Here is a 17,778-nt window from a genome sequence, read left to right as displayed (position 1 = left end):
GAGGTCAACACACACTCTTCTGCTCTATGGCTGTCTAATGTACATTTTCTGACCTGGAATTCATAACAAGGGCGCCACACACATCACCGCCACAATCCTTCATATGATGGTGTTGCCTGTCTCATAAGAAAGTTCTAGGTCAACCTGTCAAAATTCAAACACAGATACAGGTCTCCAGTAGCAGTAACACCAGGAGTGCTAAAAATGGATCCGTGAAGTACATCAGTACAGCTAAGATATGTTCCTTGTGATACACAGTAATAATTACATGGACGTAAACTTTGTCGACCCATCCTATTGTTGCCAACAGGATTAGCCTGGACAACGCCAGAATCACCATCAATCTGCAGAGGATTAGACCTGGATCTATCAAGCTGCCCTCATGAGCGTACCTGCCCTTCTTAGCATGTCTGCAATACGTTACTTGTACGCTGCTCCTTGGCGTTCCCATTTGTCCCTCAGAACAACGTTACAGAGGTGGAAACTGGCGGGCTAGGCAGGAGCAGCCGTGGCCAGAACCTGTCAGACCACCAGAGGGAATGCGTTCGCCTGAAGCATATCACGTCTCAGGGTAAATCATGAAAGCAGAAAATCCGGAGAAAGTAATTAAAAATATCTCTGTACACTTGTTTGAAGCCTGTGCAAAGCAACCGAGAGAACCGATTGCTTGGGTGCGATATAATTAAAAGGAAGATTTAGAAAGTAGACTTTGATGATACATTCTCCTTGAGCCCTAGTAAGCTTTCCTCTACATGCTTCAGGGGATTCTAGTTATCTGTCTGTGGTATAAATTTTCTTGCAATCTGCTTAACCTTATTCAGGCACGGCCTGTGCCGGGCGTTATACTGGGGCGGTGACATCAGGCAGGGGAGGGTCAGGGTGGGGGGTTGTAAAATGCGGGATATGGACCATTAGTGGTAAGTACCGAAAAAAAGAAATAAAACGTATTTCGTTGCCTACGCTGCATCGCCAAATGTGATGCAGCGTCGGCAACGAAATTCGGTTTTTTTTCTTTTTTCGGTACTTACCTCTAATGGTCCATATCCCACATTTTACAACCCCCCACCCTGACCCTCCCTGGTCTGACGTCACTGCCCCAGTATAACGCCCGACACGGGCCGTGCCTGACCTTATTAGTATTTGTAACCCCATCTTGAGGGGCTACAAACAGTAAAGGGCATTTCAGGCATGAAGAAGAGTCAGTGTTTTTTATTTATAAGGTTTAGATATTGCTCAACGATAAGAGGGGGGCTACAGGATTCAGGTTTATGCCTTTTCTTCCTTACACTTTCTTATTTGCAGGCTTGTCGTATAACTACTACGCGCAGTGCGAATTCCGCCAGATGTTTTGGTCATCAGGTATAGTAGGATGCTTATATTAACTGCCTTGTCTTCAATGCAATTCATGGATGCAGTGGAGGTCAATGCAATTCTCTGTGTGTTATAATAATATTTTTATCATGTTGGCACGATTACAACATTTAGAAAAAAATTCTCTTGAGTTAAACGGCCTCTAGGACAGCCATCAACAATACGCCTCTTCTATCATGATGGGCTGGATCCAGACTCTTGACAGCTGTCCTAATTTGTATGATATGGCTCTTTGTATAAGACACTGAGCCATACTCCAAAGAACTTCTCAATTTGCATCCGATCAGTGGCGTAACATAGGCCCCTGCAGTCCCCATGGTGCTGGGGGATATGAGCTCCAGGCCCCCCTCACCACCACAGTAACCTGACCTGAGACCTCTTGAATAAGTATGGCAGGGGGGCCCTCCCTGTAATTTGCAGGCCGGGTCCCCCTCAAGTTTCGTTACACCACTGTATCTCATGAAGCCCTGCCTACTCTATAGTCTTAACCAACGATTGCTATTGTATTACAAGTATAGTGACAGAATGTATGATGGAATTCGGAATGTGTTTTTTATGCATGTCTTCAGAACTCTGTCATTTGAACGAATGCGTCCTAAGCACACATTTGTTCTGCACGCAAGTCGTTTTAGCGACTTGCCTTAGGGGTCGCTGGATATTGGAATAGTTTAATTTACTATTCCAACTCCAGTCTAAGCAACAGTAGGGAACGTGTTGGACTTTAATTCCAACACCACTCCACCATTGCACCCCCTAAAGCAAGTCGTTCTAGCAACTTGAGTGCAGAACGAATGCGTGCTAAAGACGCATTCTTCTGTTTCCGGTCCTGTGAAAGCACAGCGTGATTCCTGCTTCATCCTAAAGAATGTTTCCATAGTGATCACCCTAAATTAACTGCATCCACCTTTTGTGGAAAGCCCACAATGGGAACATTATACATAATCCCTTAGATTAAAAATCCAGATTCTAGCTACCTACCTCATGGAATGACTGTCAGAATGCTCTTCCGGGCTAGAAAATGCAAGCAGTTCACACGAGGAATAGTTCTAGTTCCTGGCTTATGAGTGGTGACCAAAGTTGGCATGACATGTCCACATGTCCAACTGACTCCCAAAAACTGACATTGTACTTTGGCTGTTAGTATGCATCTATGGTTCAATGAGTTGGCCTCCAAGCGTTAGACAAGGGGCCACAATGTATTCTCAGTAGAATTTGATTGACATCCACTAGCTCACAAAAGAAAACATAAGCATGGCAGATCTATGAGATGGGACATAGAGGTTGGAGCTGGAGCTGTATTACGCAAAGTGTCTTGAATGTGCAACAGCTCCGGGTGCCCCTGGGGCTCTATGGCATTACTGAAGGGGCTGAAGACTCTTTCTGTAATACTGATAGTACTGACGCACATGTAGCCCAGCACTATCTTGAGGTTACACCCTTGTTTGTGGGAATCACTTTGCCTCTGCGCATGCACCCTATTTCAGATGCAGGCGCAGAGGCCAATAGGCCTTTTAGGAGGAGGAAGGTGCACCACAAAAGAGTGGAGCATTGTTAGTGCGCTGGGTGTTAAATGTTTCTTAACTTTTTCATTTTTCTGATGTCATCGGTCCCTTACAAATTAATAAAATCAAAAAGTTTAAAAAAATAAAATGGCAAATATTTTTGTGAAAAATCCATCACATTTCGTTTTTGTTTGTTTGTAGCAGATTTCCTCTGAAGACAAATGTGTCAATTCGGTTGGTAGAATTTTAAAGCTGCACCCAACTGCCAAGAACATGAGGTTTTTAGGTGAAAAAAGACTACCATTCCTCTAGTTCAGTGGCAGCACTTTGAAACCACACAGACCTCTAATTGAGGGGAAACACTCATTAACAAGACCCCCCTCTCCTTGGTAGAGGCAAGCCCAGATAAACACGTCATAGACGCAGAAGAATAAATAGAAGATTCCCTAAACTTGTTTGTTTAAAGACTGTGGGCCCGATGTAGGTAGGACTTATTTACCGATTTTTAATTACCGAATTTTACCGATTCGGTAATTAAGAATCGGTAAATAAGAAGGGGGGGTATGTAGGAACATCCAGATGTTCCATTTACCGAATCGGTAAATATCTGTATTTACCGATTCGGTAAATACCGACCGGTAATGCTCCATTCATTCCTATGGGCTTTGAAGCCCATAGGAATGAATGGGGCATTACCGGTCGGTATTTACCGAATCGGTAAATACAGATTTTGACAAGGGTGCAGGGGGTGTCACTTTGACACCCTCTAGCACCCCCAAAAAAGGTTCGGGGGCCATGTGGCAGGCATACCTGCCCTAAGGGCAGGTCTGCCTGTCATATGGCACAGGTGTGCATGCACACATGTGCATGCACACCTGAATCGGTATTTTAACATCAAATTGAATTTGATGCTAAAATACCGAATCGGTAAGGCTTGTGGGACTCAGAAGAGTCCCACCTACATACCAAATTTACCTAATCGGTAGAAATACCGATTCGGTATTTTACAGAATCGGTAAATTTACCGATCGGTAAATTTACCGATTCTGTAATGCACACCTGAATCGGTATTTTAACATCAAATTGAATTTGATGCTAAAATACCGAATCGGTAAGGCTTGTGGGACTCAGAAGAGTCCCACCTACATACCAAATTTACCTAATCGGTAGAAATACCGATTCGGTATTTTACAGAATCGGTAAATTTACCGATCGGTAAATTTACCGATTCTGTAATGCACACCTGAATCGGTATTTTAACATCAAATTGAATTTGATGCTAAAATACCGAATCGGTAAGGCTTGTGGGACTCAGAAGAGTCCCACCTACATACCAAATTTACCTAATCGGTAGAAATACCGATTCGGTATTTTACAGAATCGGTAAATTTACCGATCGGTAAATTTACCGATTCTGTAAAATATGTGTCCCTACATACCAAAGCTCAAATACCGGTCGGTAACGGCCGAAAATACCGATTTTCGGCCGTTACCGACCGACCTACAACGGGCCCTTGGTTTCTTAATTAATTTGCATACATTTGTTTTATCAGTGCTCAGCAATGCAACTACTTTAAGCTTTTCGGCTTCTTTAAATGTCAACATTCTCTAACAGGAACTATCCAAGTTATTGTTCAACAGTAACATTTAATGCAAAAAGATGGTGACTGTCTAAATTGCCTCATTGCAAATTTTTATTCATCTAAGCTTAATAATACGTCGTGGATATGCTGTAAATGATATGAATATTTAATGTAAACGTGTTTTTGTTCACAAATTAATATTACTGCTCCATTGGACCTAGTGGCATTTTTCCCAACCTAGCCACTGCTAAATATGTTCAAAAATAATTCCATGGGTAAAAATAGAGAACATTTTCCACTCCCATTGATATTTCTGTTTTGTAAACAAAAAGGGTGCAAAATGTTTAAGACCTGATTTAGTCCTGTCTCTTTCTTGCAATATATGAGAGAATATCGGTGCATCGTTCTTTTCAAACAGTAAAAATGGTTAAAATAAACCTGCTCTTTCCTTCATTGCACATTCAAGTATTATCAAGTCCATCTGTGCAACAAAATATAATAAAGCATGTTGAGGACTTAAATGATCTTGAAGAAATTCCAATCAATTTTTGATCTAAACATCGGTAAGATTTTTTAATCACCTTGACTAAAACAACGCACTTAAAAAGGCTAAAAAATAAAATACTGTGTTGTAGGGCTATGAGAAAAATTAAACTAAACTATAAAAATGAAATTGTCAACTAAAAGATGTCATTGCCAAACAATTACAATATTAATGGAAGCATCTGAAAACTCATCCACTCAGAAACCAAGTGGACAAGAAGCATCATGGAAACCTCCGGCTTCAGCACACAGATTTTTATGTGTCCTTATTTCGAATATGACCACAATCCACAGATGTTAACATTTTTAAATGAGGAACTCTCAACTTTTATGATCAATTTCTCTGTGCAAAAGCTCTCAATTGTGATTAGCAGTGCCCACCACTCCCAGCAGTGTCTGTATGGATGGTCCCACCCCCTCCCTGGCTGGCAGCCTGCAGGATGACAAATAAATTAATAATAACATTGTTTTATTATCATTTCGTTTTTCTTGTTTGCCTCTGCTGGCTTTCAGCAGGGGGGGCGGCACTCGTACGCCATAACGGAGGAGCCGCCCCTAAATTATACTGGGAGCCAACAGCTTAGCAGGAGCATCTAGGGCAGATCTTTGCATCTAGGATAAGCAGAGCTCCTGCTTTGAGGGAAGTTCCCTGTAATGAAAGTTACCAGCCCTATTAGAAATATGAGTCCCACGGGAAAACCATGGGCCTCGTTTATGAAAAGTGGCGCATCGCTGCGTGAAAACAGCGATGCGTCACTTTTCATTGCATCCTCCTTGCGACATGCTGGATGCATCATATTTACAATATGACGCAACATGTCGCAAGGAGTTACAGATACCTTAGTATTTCTGAAGTATCTGTAGACGCACAAATGACGCATTGCTGGAGTGTGTCACAAAAGTGACACAACTTCAGCAATGGGCCATTTAACATGGGCAAGTCCCATTTCAATCTGGCTGCGCCAGTCTTCCGCCTGCTGTGAGGCAGGCGTAAGATAATGACGCATTTGCGTCCTAGAAGTGACGCAGTGAGAGCTCTCATAGATTTCACTGCGTCATTTCTACGAGACTTACTTGCGCCAAAATGCCCACCCTGCATACATTATACCTGGCACAGGTATAATGTGGCGCATGGGTTTACAAAGTGACGCATCTACCTAGATGCGTCACTTTGTAAATATGATGCAACATGGCGCATTTTTTATCCTGCTGGTGCGTCACGCGGGGCAAAAGTGGCACAAGGGCTCATAAATAAGCCCCCATGTATCTTTCAACTAGAAATTCCACCATGTAGAGACTCAGGTATAATACTGGGCAAAAATGAGGAATAACCTGGAGAATGGGTAGCCTCAGGGTCCAACTCATATTCAGACAGTATTCCCACCTCTCAGGATAGTAGCAAATTATACACGGCATTCATAGTGAGGTCCTAAGTCTGTGAGCGTGAGTCCCCATCCAGGGGTGACACCGCTGTAACCGTGCTTAAATACACTGCACTGTAATCTTCTAAAGCACTTACTCTACTGAAAAAGACAAAGAAGGGATCAAAGGTATACCATTTCCTTTTCAAAAAACACAACTTGGGGATTTTTTCAAGCAGAATAATGCATCGTGAGGAAAGCGCTTGAGCTGTCAATTGCCCTTTTCTCATGCTGAGCACAGAAGCCTGGCACCCCCTGAGCCATAACCTATACCATCCACGGACAGCAAAAGCTTTTAGTGCCCACCCTGCTGTGCAAAATTATTGACTTCGCAGTGAACTTTATATCCACGATTGAATGTCAAAATACTTTGCAAACATTTTTTGTTTCATAATGTTTTAACCTTTAACACTATTTTTTTTTAATTGTAGAATTACAATTGGCATTTTCAGTCTCTGGGACTATAGGTCAGAGCTCCCAAAGAGCTGGGGACTGGCTTCCTTGTGTGTCAGGCACCCAGAAGGAGATGAACACAGTTACCACCATTCAGTGGCATGTAGTCTGTTTATGATGTTTGCAAGTTTGCAGCAATGACAAATTCTGAGTTAAGTTCTTTAGCTTGTGAAGTATTTAAATAGTGAGAGTCCTCGGTCAGATATCGTAACAGGCAGAAAGCCACTGCAGCTGCACAGTAGTAGCTTTGGCCATTGGGACAGATGTGATTGGCATTGATTGGAGAAAGGACTAATTAGTTCATTTGTTGGAATCAAGAGAGTGGAGCAGTCAACCACCTTCTTTAGAATGTGATCCTTAACTACCAGCAATGGACACCACCTTGAGCACTCAAAATTGACAACTGACTCTTTACAGGGACAGGATAGGGGGTGGTGGCAAAGCTTTTCATCTAATGTGCCAATAGGGTTAATGAGCAATGAGCCAGTCAATGAACCTAGTTGTTGTCCTTATCCTCCTTTTTCTGAGGCTTGGGCAATAAGTCAGTGAAGGATCAACAACTGGAGTTATTGACATGCTCCTCAGTCAGTAATGTTACATCATGGTCTGCTATGCAATCTGAATTTTAGTGTGGCAAGTATGCCTGGGCAGAGTTCGCAGAGTTTTACCCTGTGGAACTCCGCGAAGTGCCAGAAAAACTCAGCTGCGCTCCACAGCAGCAGAGTCTGTTAAGTTGTGCTGCTCGCACTGATTTTGAGTGCCAAGAGTTTGTCTTGCAGTATAAAATCAAATCGAACGGCACTACCCGTCTTGCCAGTGGGTGCTGCCCCTTTATGCAGCACGAGTAGACATTCTACTCGAGCGGCAGCTTCCTCAACGCGAATGGCAGATTTCTCAACGTGAGCAGTCTCGACCTGCGGCGACTACCCGTGATAAGAAATCTCTAGCGCATTATTTTTTCTCACAAGCGCTCGCCAACCCTCTGTTGGTGAGCCGCTCGAGAAAAAAACTCTGCTTTGCGTCACTTTGCAGAGTTTTTCAGAACTCCACAGTGAGTGCATAGTGGGCAAACCTCCGCGAATTCTGCCAGCGGAGCAGAATTTGTTGCCCACCCCTAGTGGGAAGCATCATGTGCCATAATTAAAATGCTAGGCCATTACTAATAACATAGACTCCAAACTCCAAAATTGAATCTGAGAAGTTTTATGTAAGTGTGGGTCAGGTATGTGCAGTAAATGTTATCCCGCAGTAGAAGCTGCATCTACATCACAAGCTATTAAAAGTCCACAAACCAGCTACCTGCCCTATTGCTAATTGACTTCATGCATGTCTTTGACCCTCTACAGTACCCACTCACTTTTTGCTGGGTTCATGCAATAGATATACCACATGCACTATATACATACACATATACATCTTAATTTGAAGGTTAAGAAGGGAGAACATTTAATCCCTTTGCCTGGGTCTATTTTAAAAGTTCCCAAGAAGAGGCAGGTGGAAGATCTGCTCTTTTATCTCATGGTCACCCATGCAATACCCTTATTAGGGACAGTTTCATGACGAAAGTGGGCTGTCAGAGTTGGCAGTTCAGCCCAATTTTCTACCACGATAGAGTGAATTTGCCCATGCTGCACTCATGGTCATTGTTTGCATGCTGTACCCAGGTCGTTGATGGTAATCATCCAATTCTGAATTAAGTCAAGAGCTAAAGATTTCATTAAATTACCTTCATTAAAGACCCCTAGAAAGTACTTCAGGCCTCACAAGGGGTATGGAAAACATTGTATGAATACCAATAAAATAAAACTTAGTGTTACGTTCAGAAAATCATTGAACGGTTTCTCATACGGTGCTATGGCTATAGGAAGATCAAGGGCTATAGGAAGATCACGTAAACCATGTGACCTTTCCACGTGTACACACTGGGTACAATTAGTTTTTAAGTATAAGCATTTGAATGATCCAAATGAATCTTACACACTACAGAAGCCCTTTGAAGGTATGGATCTCAAAAGGGGGTAGCCAGGAAACAATGTGTTATCTTTATTTGGTCTTTTGGTGCACCTGGCAGTGCCCCTCTTTACAGGCAACATAAAGTCAGCAGCAGGAACAGAAAGCTAATCAGAGTTACTAGTTTCCACGTCAAGGTCTTCCCATGACCCCTCACCAGCAAGGAGAGTGATGTTGGTGAGGTTTGGGTCTTAATGTTGTCAGTGGCTGGGTCTAAATGTGCATAACTACCCTCGGAATTTGGTGAAGGTTGTCAGAATATCGATAACAAAAGCATGAATTGGCATAAATATTGTGCATAGATATAATTGACCATTATTTTGCACCACTAGGTATAGATATTCTATCATTAACTGCAGTGGGCTTATATTTTTGTAAACAACATTTAAAACATATTTTTGTCTGATGATGTTTAGGCCTTTCTAGTCTGGTACCACACATGTGGTGAATTGTGCATGCAAGAGCAGATGTTGCCAAAGGACGGGTTTGGGTATGTTTTTTTTTTACCAAGATGTGTATTGCTGGGTGGGTAAGCAGCCCAGATATGGGAAGGAAATAATTAAATTTTTTGAGGTGCAGCTGTGGGTAAGTTTAGTTATCTCCTACATAGATAAAATATGAATGTATTGGTTGAAAACCTCCATAAGATTTAATTGTTACATTTTCTCTGATAAGCGGCGGCATTCCCAACAACTTTGACATTTACCCTGGGAGAGATTTGGGAAGCTATCATGAGGTCCCCATCCAATAAGGCTGCAGGACCCAATGGGGGCCCTCTGGACATATATAAATCAGTCCTGGAATTGTGGGCCCTATTATTATGTAATTGTTTAAACACTTTTACTAGCTCTGGCCTCCCTGATTCATGGCATACTGCCATTATTGTATCCTTCACTACAAAGGGTGACTCAGAGTCGCCAACTTGGTTTTGGTCAATCGCCCTGCTGGACTCCGCGGTGAAACGTGCAGAGAGGGTTGTGCTAGAGCGCCTGTTGTCCAGGGTTGGGGAGACGAACATGCTGTCAGAGGTGCAGTATGGTTTCCCGGAGAGACACGACACGGTGGAGCAATGCCTAAACTTACACTTGTTTATCAGCAAGTATACCATCGTGAAGCAGGTCTCCTTCCTCCTATCCTTCATGGACTGTCTAGCGCCTTCGACAGAGTGGTAAGATCTAAATAGTGGTCCTGTTGAGTGACCTGGGGGGACCCAAGGCTTGGCCAATTCTTGCTGGATTTTCACTGCGATCTTTCAGTGTCCGTTACGTATGGCCCTGATGGCAACTGCACCTCCAGCTTCCCGCTGGGGAAGGTCTTACGCTAGGGAAGTGTACTGGCCCCAATTCTATTTCTGTTGTACATTAATCATCTTGAGGGTGCACTCTCTGCCTGTAGATGTCCCTTAGATGGGCAAGAAAAAAGTCCCTGTGTTACTCTACGCTGATGACGCAATCTAAATATCCTTTTCCAGGCGTTTGTAAGCTTCATGGATTCCCTAGGTTTAGCTGCGAATCGTTCAAAAACTTACACCATGAGCTGTGGCCCCCAATATGTGAAGTCGAAGAGTGTATTCTTTCAAAGACACCCAGTTCCATCTCTCCTGGATTATTCATACCTGGGTGCGGTCTTTGTTGCCAGAGGAAACTGGTGTCCCTGCAAGTTTAAACCTCCCAAAGGTTTGCTACTGCCACTGGTTACATTTACAGCCTAACCTCATGTATTGGCAGAAAGCCCATGGCCCCCCTGTTGGAGGTTTTCAGGAGAACATGCATCCCCATTCTTATGTATGAAGCCGTTACCTGAGGATATTCCAAGATCACAGCCCTGCAGACTTAAGAGAACAGGGTTCTGTGACGTCTTCTAGTCATACACACGGCTTGTGTCACCTCTATTGTTTACCACCAGCTGGGGGCTGTGTATATTGAAGATTGCAGTAAATTGGCCCCCTTGGTGCAATGGTGTGCTGTCTGGGCCAACCCGCACGCAGGTACCAATAGGAATGTGATCACTGATTGCCTTGCTGTGATAAAGGATTGGCCATACACTGGTTGCAATCCATAAAGCATGAAGTGTTCATCCCGGGGAGACCAAAACTCTTTCTACCCTCTCTGCAGTAACTAAGGCTAACTTAACCTGGGTTAGAAAAACATTCCAAACCGGGAAAAGGCGACTTAGAAAGGAAGGAGAATTTGCTTAGATTTCTTTGAGGGAATATGCGAATCTCCGAACCAGCTCTATTATGAAGCCATATTTGTCATGTGTGGATGCCACCTGGGACAGAATCCTTTCAACCAGATTCAGGTTTGGTATTGTAAGGTGGCATTTGAGCTTCCCTCTAGACCAATTTGATCCTAACAATGTGCTACTCTGTCCTTGTGATGAGTCCTTGGACCAAAGTTTGCTTCACTTCACTTTCTTTTGCAAATACTATTTGGCAGACTCCAAAAGGTTTTTAGTCCCATTAGAGTATGTGGCATCAGAAGATGTCTCAAAGCACTGCTGTAAAACCAACTGTTGATGGACAGAATGCAGAACAATGTCATACATTCACCCCAGTACAGAGATCTGGGCCAAAATCCATCGTTTTTTTGCACTCCACACCACCCCAGTTCAGACATGGCCATATGCAAATCAGCCTTGACCCTGTGCCTCATGGGAACAGTCCAGCCCGAACTGCCAAACCATGTCTTTCCTGGACCGGAATCAAGCATCCTAGGTCCGGTTTCTGGCTATCAGCCATCTTCAGCCAGGATAGCTTGACTCCAGTGGTGTGGAGAGCATGGGACTCACGTCTGAGCATACCCATCCCACTCGGGGTGACAAATGCAAAACCAACAGTTGATGGACAGAATGTAGTGCTGTACCTGCTACGGTTAAATTCCTCCACACTCTGTATTAGTATTTGTTTATTTTTAAAATGTGCTATTGCCAAAAGAAAACAAATTATTTTTTTAACGGTCAGATGCCGCAAGTCAGACATGCCTAAACGTTGTTAGAGGGTCATCTGCCTGATGGGTTCACCCACACGGTATGACTCCCTCACCTTGATTTTTTGGGGCCGCATACTTTTCTTAATGTTTTTATGTTGTCTGTTTTCACCATGTAATTATATTAGCTGGTTTTAAATTTGTGCACCGAGGAGGCCCTGGTAAATGTTTTAATGATGTTTCAGTGTCTATAATGTGCTTTTATGGCTGTTTTACCGCCGAAATAAAGTATTTTTTGATCTGATCTGATCTGAAAGGTTGCATTTATAATGGGCAGTACACCAGAGTAGTCCTTAAAAGGTTTTACTCATTTGCTGCACGCTTATGTTTTTCAAGTTTGTAGGCAAAGTACAAAAATATGTTTGTCCCCTTCTGCTTCCTGTTCAGGCGTACTCTACAAGTTAGCAGAGGGTCGCCATTAGTCACTCCATGGGTAGGGATTGGCTTTGAGGTGCCTGAAGCTCTCATGAGGGAGTGGTGACATCATCGGGGGGTGCTGAGGACGAGGGTGTTTAAGACATCCATGACAACATTGTAGAACAGAAAAATGTGGGAGATTTTGAAAAAAAAATCGGGGGGGAATGGATTTTCCCCATTCACTTCTATTGCTGCAGAGGCGATTTCAGGCTGGAAACAGTCAAAATAAAGCCATTTTTGGCTTCACAGAGCAGGAATCTCACACCTGAATCGGGTCGCTTGGCATTTATGCTAAACAGAATAAATAAATTTCAAAAAATAAAAAATTTATAAAAGAGCATCACTGGCGGAGTGATGGTAGAATCACACACCTGGGGGCTTATTTATGAGCCCCTGCGTCACTTTTGCGCCACTGGTGCGTCACTTTTTGTGACGCACCAGTGGTGTAAAAAAGGCGCCATGTTGCAGCATATTTACGAAGTGAGGCATCTAGGTAGATGTGTCATTTCGTAAACCCCTGCGATACATTATACCTGCGCCAGGTATAATACCTGCACCAGGTATAATGTATGCAGGGTGGGCGTACCCCCCCCCAAAAAAAGGGTCGTAGGAGTGGTGCAGCAAAATCTATGAGATTTCGCTGCGCCACTTCTAGGACGCCAATGCGTCAAAAGCTTACGCCTGCCTCATGGCAAGCGTAAGGGTGACGCAGGCCCTTTAACATGGGGCTTGCTCCATGTGAAAGGTACCTTGTTGGAGTTGTGTCAGGCTTCAGACACAACTCCAGCAATGCGCCACTTTTTGCCCTGAGACGTAACGTCCTTCCTTGCGACATGATGCGTCATATAAATATGACGCATTTTTGGTGCCGCAAGGAGGGCATTCTGAGAAGTGGTGCATCGCTGCTTTCACGTAGCGATGCACCACTTCTCATAATTGAGGCCCCTGGTATTTGACTCTCACTCTCCTTCGATGAGTAAGAAGGAGAAGGGTGGAGAACCCAGAAATGGTGAAGTTGGGTGCTTGTTGAGCCGTAGCTTGCAGGCTGTGAGCCCACTGTCTAACTAAGGAAACTGCAGTGCAATTGGTTTGCTATTATGCCAGTAAAAAGCCTACATTTTATTGTCTGCCTTTTGCTGCGGTGAAATATGTATCTTAATAGGCGCGTTGGTCCTGAGCAAAGACATTCAGAAGGATATCTTTTATTGACGCACCTTCTGAATTATGCAGAAACGGTAGAGTATATTAGTTTCTGAAATCACAATAAATTGCACAGAATGAACTGTAACGTTCACAGATATTGTGCACAAAAATATTGAGGCGGGAAGCAGGGCGAGATGATACATAGCGTGGCGGAGTGGGCTGCACAACCAGGTATGCAGCACAATACAGCCCACGCTTTGCGTAATTGGAATATATATCCGTTCATCTGGGATTCGGCAAGACACAATGGTGCGGATTTATTCCTCCTCCCATCATTACCGAGCTGAACAGTCAGAGGTAATGTTTTTTCTTTCGCATAAATAAATACAATTTGGGTTGTTCCGATGGCTCCCCGCAGTTCCTTTTCGGTGGCGTCCTGCAATATCGAAAGGGGTGCGGAGTGCAGGGCTCCCTCTGTTTTCATTCTAAAGACCAAACTTCAGCAAAGCGCGGGCCTTTTTGTGTCCTAAATCTGCGCAGAGCATTCACTGGCGTCATGTCTGTGTGGCGCTGGTTGTTGGTGCACCTCCAACAGTGAAACATTTGTGAAGCAAGGCAACAGGCACATTGGCAAAGATGACATCGAGTTTTGCGCTCCTCTTTCCTTTGGAAAGGTCATTAGAATGTTCTCGAATTAATTTGTGGGTGTGGAAATCTGGTTATTGCAGGTAAGATTCCGAAATTAGTTTCGTCACTTGGGGCGATATGTAGGACCCATATTGCGAGTCTCTAATTGCGATTTATTGCGACTCGCATTTAGAGACTCGCAAAATGAAATGTACTAATGTGTCTCAGACACAATAGCGATTCCCAGTGGTGTCGCAATGAACCTGCCTCATCAATACTCATGAGGCAGATCGCAAGTTGCGACCTATTGGGAATGGGCAATAACTCAGAGATGGTGGCCTGCTTGGGTGGGACAGCAGACCACCATGCATGTGTTTGCTGTTAAATAAAGCAACTTAAAAAAAAAAATGCAGCCCATTTTCCTTAACCCCTTCGCTGCTGGCAGGATTCCCCTGCTATGCTGGGGGGCGGGGCGCACAGCAGCCCGGTGCTCATGACGAGCTCAGCTCGTCATGAGCCACAGTTCTCGTGTGCTCATGACGAGTTTAGTTCGTCACGGCCACGCCCGTTTCAACAGAACGCTCAGCACAGCAGGGGAATTATCCCCACGTGTGATCGTTCTAACGGCCGTGACGAGCTCAGCTCGTCATGAGCACACGAGAACCGTGGCTCATGACGAGCTCAGCTCGTCATGAGCGTGGGAGGGTTAAAGAAAAACGGGATGCGTTTCAAAAAGAAAAATGAAACGTTTCTGTTAACATTTTTAAGAGTAGGCAGTTACATTTTTAAGAGTAGGCAGTGGTCCGTGGGACCACTGCCTGCGGTTAATAAACGTTTTCGTTGCCAATCATAAAGGGGAAGGGGTTCCCTATGGACCCCTTTGCCTTTGCGACCTACTTGAAGTAGGTGATAAACAGTGATTGTTTTGGGACCGCATTCCTGTAGAAAAACAATCGTACATCCCCTGTGACTCGCTATTAGGATGGGACTCCCTTAGCATGCCCCTTCCTAATAGCGACTGGTAAACTCTATTTTGCGAGTCGGTAATAGATTACCGTCTCGCAAAATAGTCTGTGTACATAGTAAAATGCATTTTACAGGTCATAAACGGCCCGATGGGCTGTTTGCGACCGGTAAAATACATCGTACATCTGGGCCTTGGTTGCCTACCTACCATTTGCAGGGATAATTTTGCAAATAATATTCTCGCATGCAGAACTCAAAAAGCACCAGTAGGCAAAGTGTGCACCTTGAGTTCATTAGCACAAATGACTAGGCTCAAGCAACCTCCCACATGCTTTGAAAAAATTGATAGCAATCAATAATGCTCTGACTGAGATCCCGTGAGTGACTGAAGTAATTATACTTGAGCAAATGCTGTCATATACAGCTGAAACCTACCACTGTGCTGACCCATCTGTCAATGTTTGCTACATGAAAAACTGCAAATCTAGGAATGAACATTTGAAATTATTCCCCAGGATCTGACCACACAAAAGTAGGCCCTGCAATGCCTTCTTTACCCGTAGGTCTTTCTTCTTGTGTTTTCCCTTCCACTGTTTAAGAACAAATGACGACCTTTAACTTGCCATGGACCAGGTTTCACCTAGGTGCAGTGCAGTGGATGTTGATAATTGTTTTCCTCACATTTGCCAGCTACAGTATTGCTCTGGAAGTTTACCAGAAAGCAGTTTTAGCAGAGAAACTGTTTTCTATGCCAGGCCCTAGCTGAAAATTGTCTGACATCTGTCTAAACTGTCAAGTTGATTACATTGACTGATTGATCCAGTTATCATTACCTACTCAGTTGATTTGGAAAAGCACCCAAAACCTATCCAAGCAGGAGTAACATTAGCTAACTGATTAGACAGCATGATTGTACCTCCTCAGTAACTCCAATTGAAAAACATAGGACAACCTCTGCTTCTGCCATGATCAACCTCAAGCTAACAAACTTCGGAAAGCTGCTGTGGTAAATGGTGTCTCCAGTACAGATCGGGCCGATCATAGGATCGGATCGATCTGTAATAGAAACACGAGCGTATAATTTTCCCTAACTGTTGCCATGAAAAAGGAGTGAGTCGTAGTTCTCGGATACTGATCTTGTAATTTCAGGGCTATACTGAAACTGGTTCCCTTGATCTTCAAAGTCTTCCCAGCACTCGGATCCATTTCTTATCAAATATTAGCAAACATATATTTGCCAGGGGGTGCTCATATAGTGGCAGTGCAGGGATAGCAGCTATTTAAGGAACTTGTGGAAAAATGCTCTCATGGCTACAGGTTGCCTGGCTTTGGTTCAGTCCACAATTTTATAATCACTTTTGCCGCATCATGGGACTTTTCTGATGAAGGACTTTCTGTCCTTCTTACCCTCCTAGATAGCTCCACAGTCTTCAGTACCATGGTGTGTTGGTGAACTGTCTCCAATTCACTCTCAGCTCAATCCACATAAAGTCGGAAACACATTTTATCAGTAAGGGCCAAATGGTGAAAGGAGATTCTTTTGTGTCAAAAATGTAATATTCCTCCCCAATAAATTCCCCAAGGATGACATCACTCTATCATTGTGTCAAGAGGATCTTGGAAATTGCATGCCCACAAGCTCCCTGAAGGAAAATGGTTCTGAAGCTGAGCAATTGGTGCTTGTGCCCCAGCCCAGACCCCTTATTCTTTGTACTACAGCCTTTTTCTACTCACAATTGGGCAAATATTATCCTCAAATCTTTGAATCTCGGGCTAGCGAGACAACCTTGTTCAAAGCACCAACAATTACTGGTTCTATCAAGGTGTCCATAATGTGTTTTCATAGGATTCATTGAGACATTTGCCTAATGGGGAGTATCCTGAAGCCGCTATAGCACTAGCAACCGGCCATCAATTAGCACAGGACAAATGAATCCACCAGGAACACGCGGATACACACATTCATAAAAATTAATGACAGTTCAACACCAACAGGGATGTCTTTTTGGAAAGGGCCAGAGACTCCCAACATTTCAGATTCAGGTTTCCCAAGAGTAGCAACATGCATTTTGGGGCAATAAAAGCTATAAGCTTTGAGGCAGCACTCTTACGCTGTGTCTTGAATTTTGCCACTGTGTTTGATAAAGCAGCCGTGGTGTTTTATGCGGCAAACTCCACTCCTGAGTTGTTCCCTCACTCTTCTTTTCATGATTATTTTCTTTTACCATAATTCTTGGCCTGTGGTGAAGTATGTTAGAAATGGTGATTTTAACTGTGCCAGTGGTGTATTGCTCTGGAGTAAACCAGGAAATACTTATTTTTCCTATTTTTGTACAACCTTAGTAATTTAATTTCTGTGATGTGATCAATAGGGCAGATATTGCCCATCAAATAGGAAGGAGAACATATTAATCTTATCTTTCATAGCAATGACGATTCGTAGCAACAGACGTTTCATAGCAATAGGAGATTCATAGCAATCATCTGTGACCATACAGTGGTTGGCCTTGAGAAAGCACTGGCGACTTTTCAAGAGTATTGCATCCAGGATGGTTCGGAGATCCACTGAAAAACTAAAATAATTATTTTTCTTTCACAGGGCCAGTGGAACATTGTCATTGATCAATCAGAGATAATTCTTCTTGCTTTCTTGGAAATTGGAATAGGTTCTGATCTGAAGATGTTTCCAATGTGGGTGCATGATTGTGGTCATGTTAGCAAGGACGCTGCAATATTTAATTTGTCTCTTTGATTA

This window comes from Lissotriton helveticus, chromosome 5_1, assembly GCF_964261635.1.
Source record: "Lissotriton helveticus chromosome 5_1, aLisHel1.1, whole genome shotgun sequence".
NCBI lineage: Eukaryota > Metazoa > Chordata > Amphibia > Caudata > Salamandridae > Lissotriton > Lissotriton helveticus.
This window is presented reverse-complemented; position numbering follows the sequence as displayed.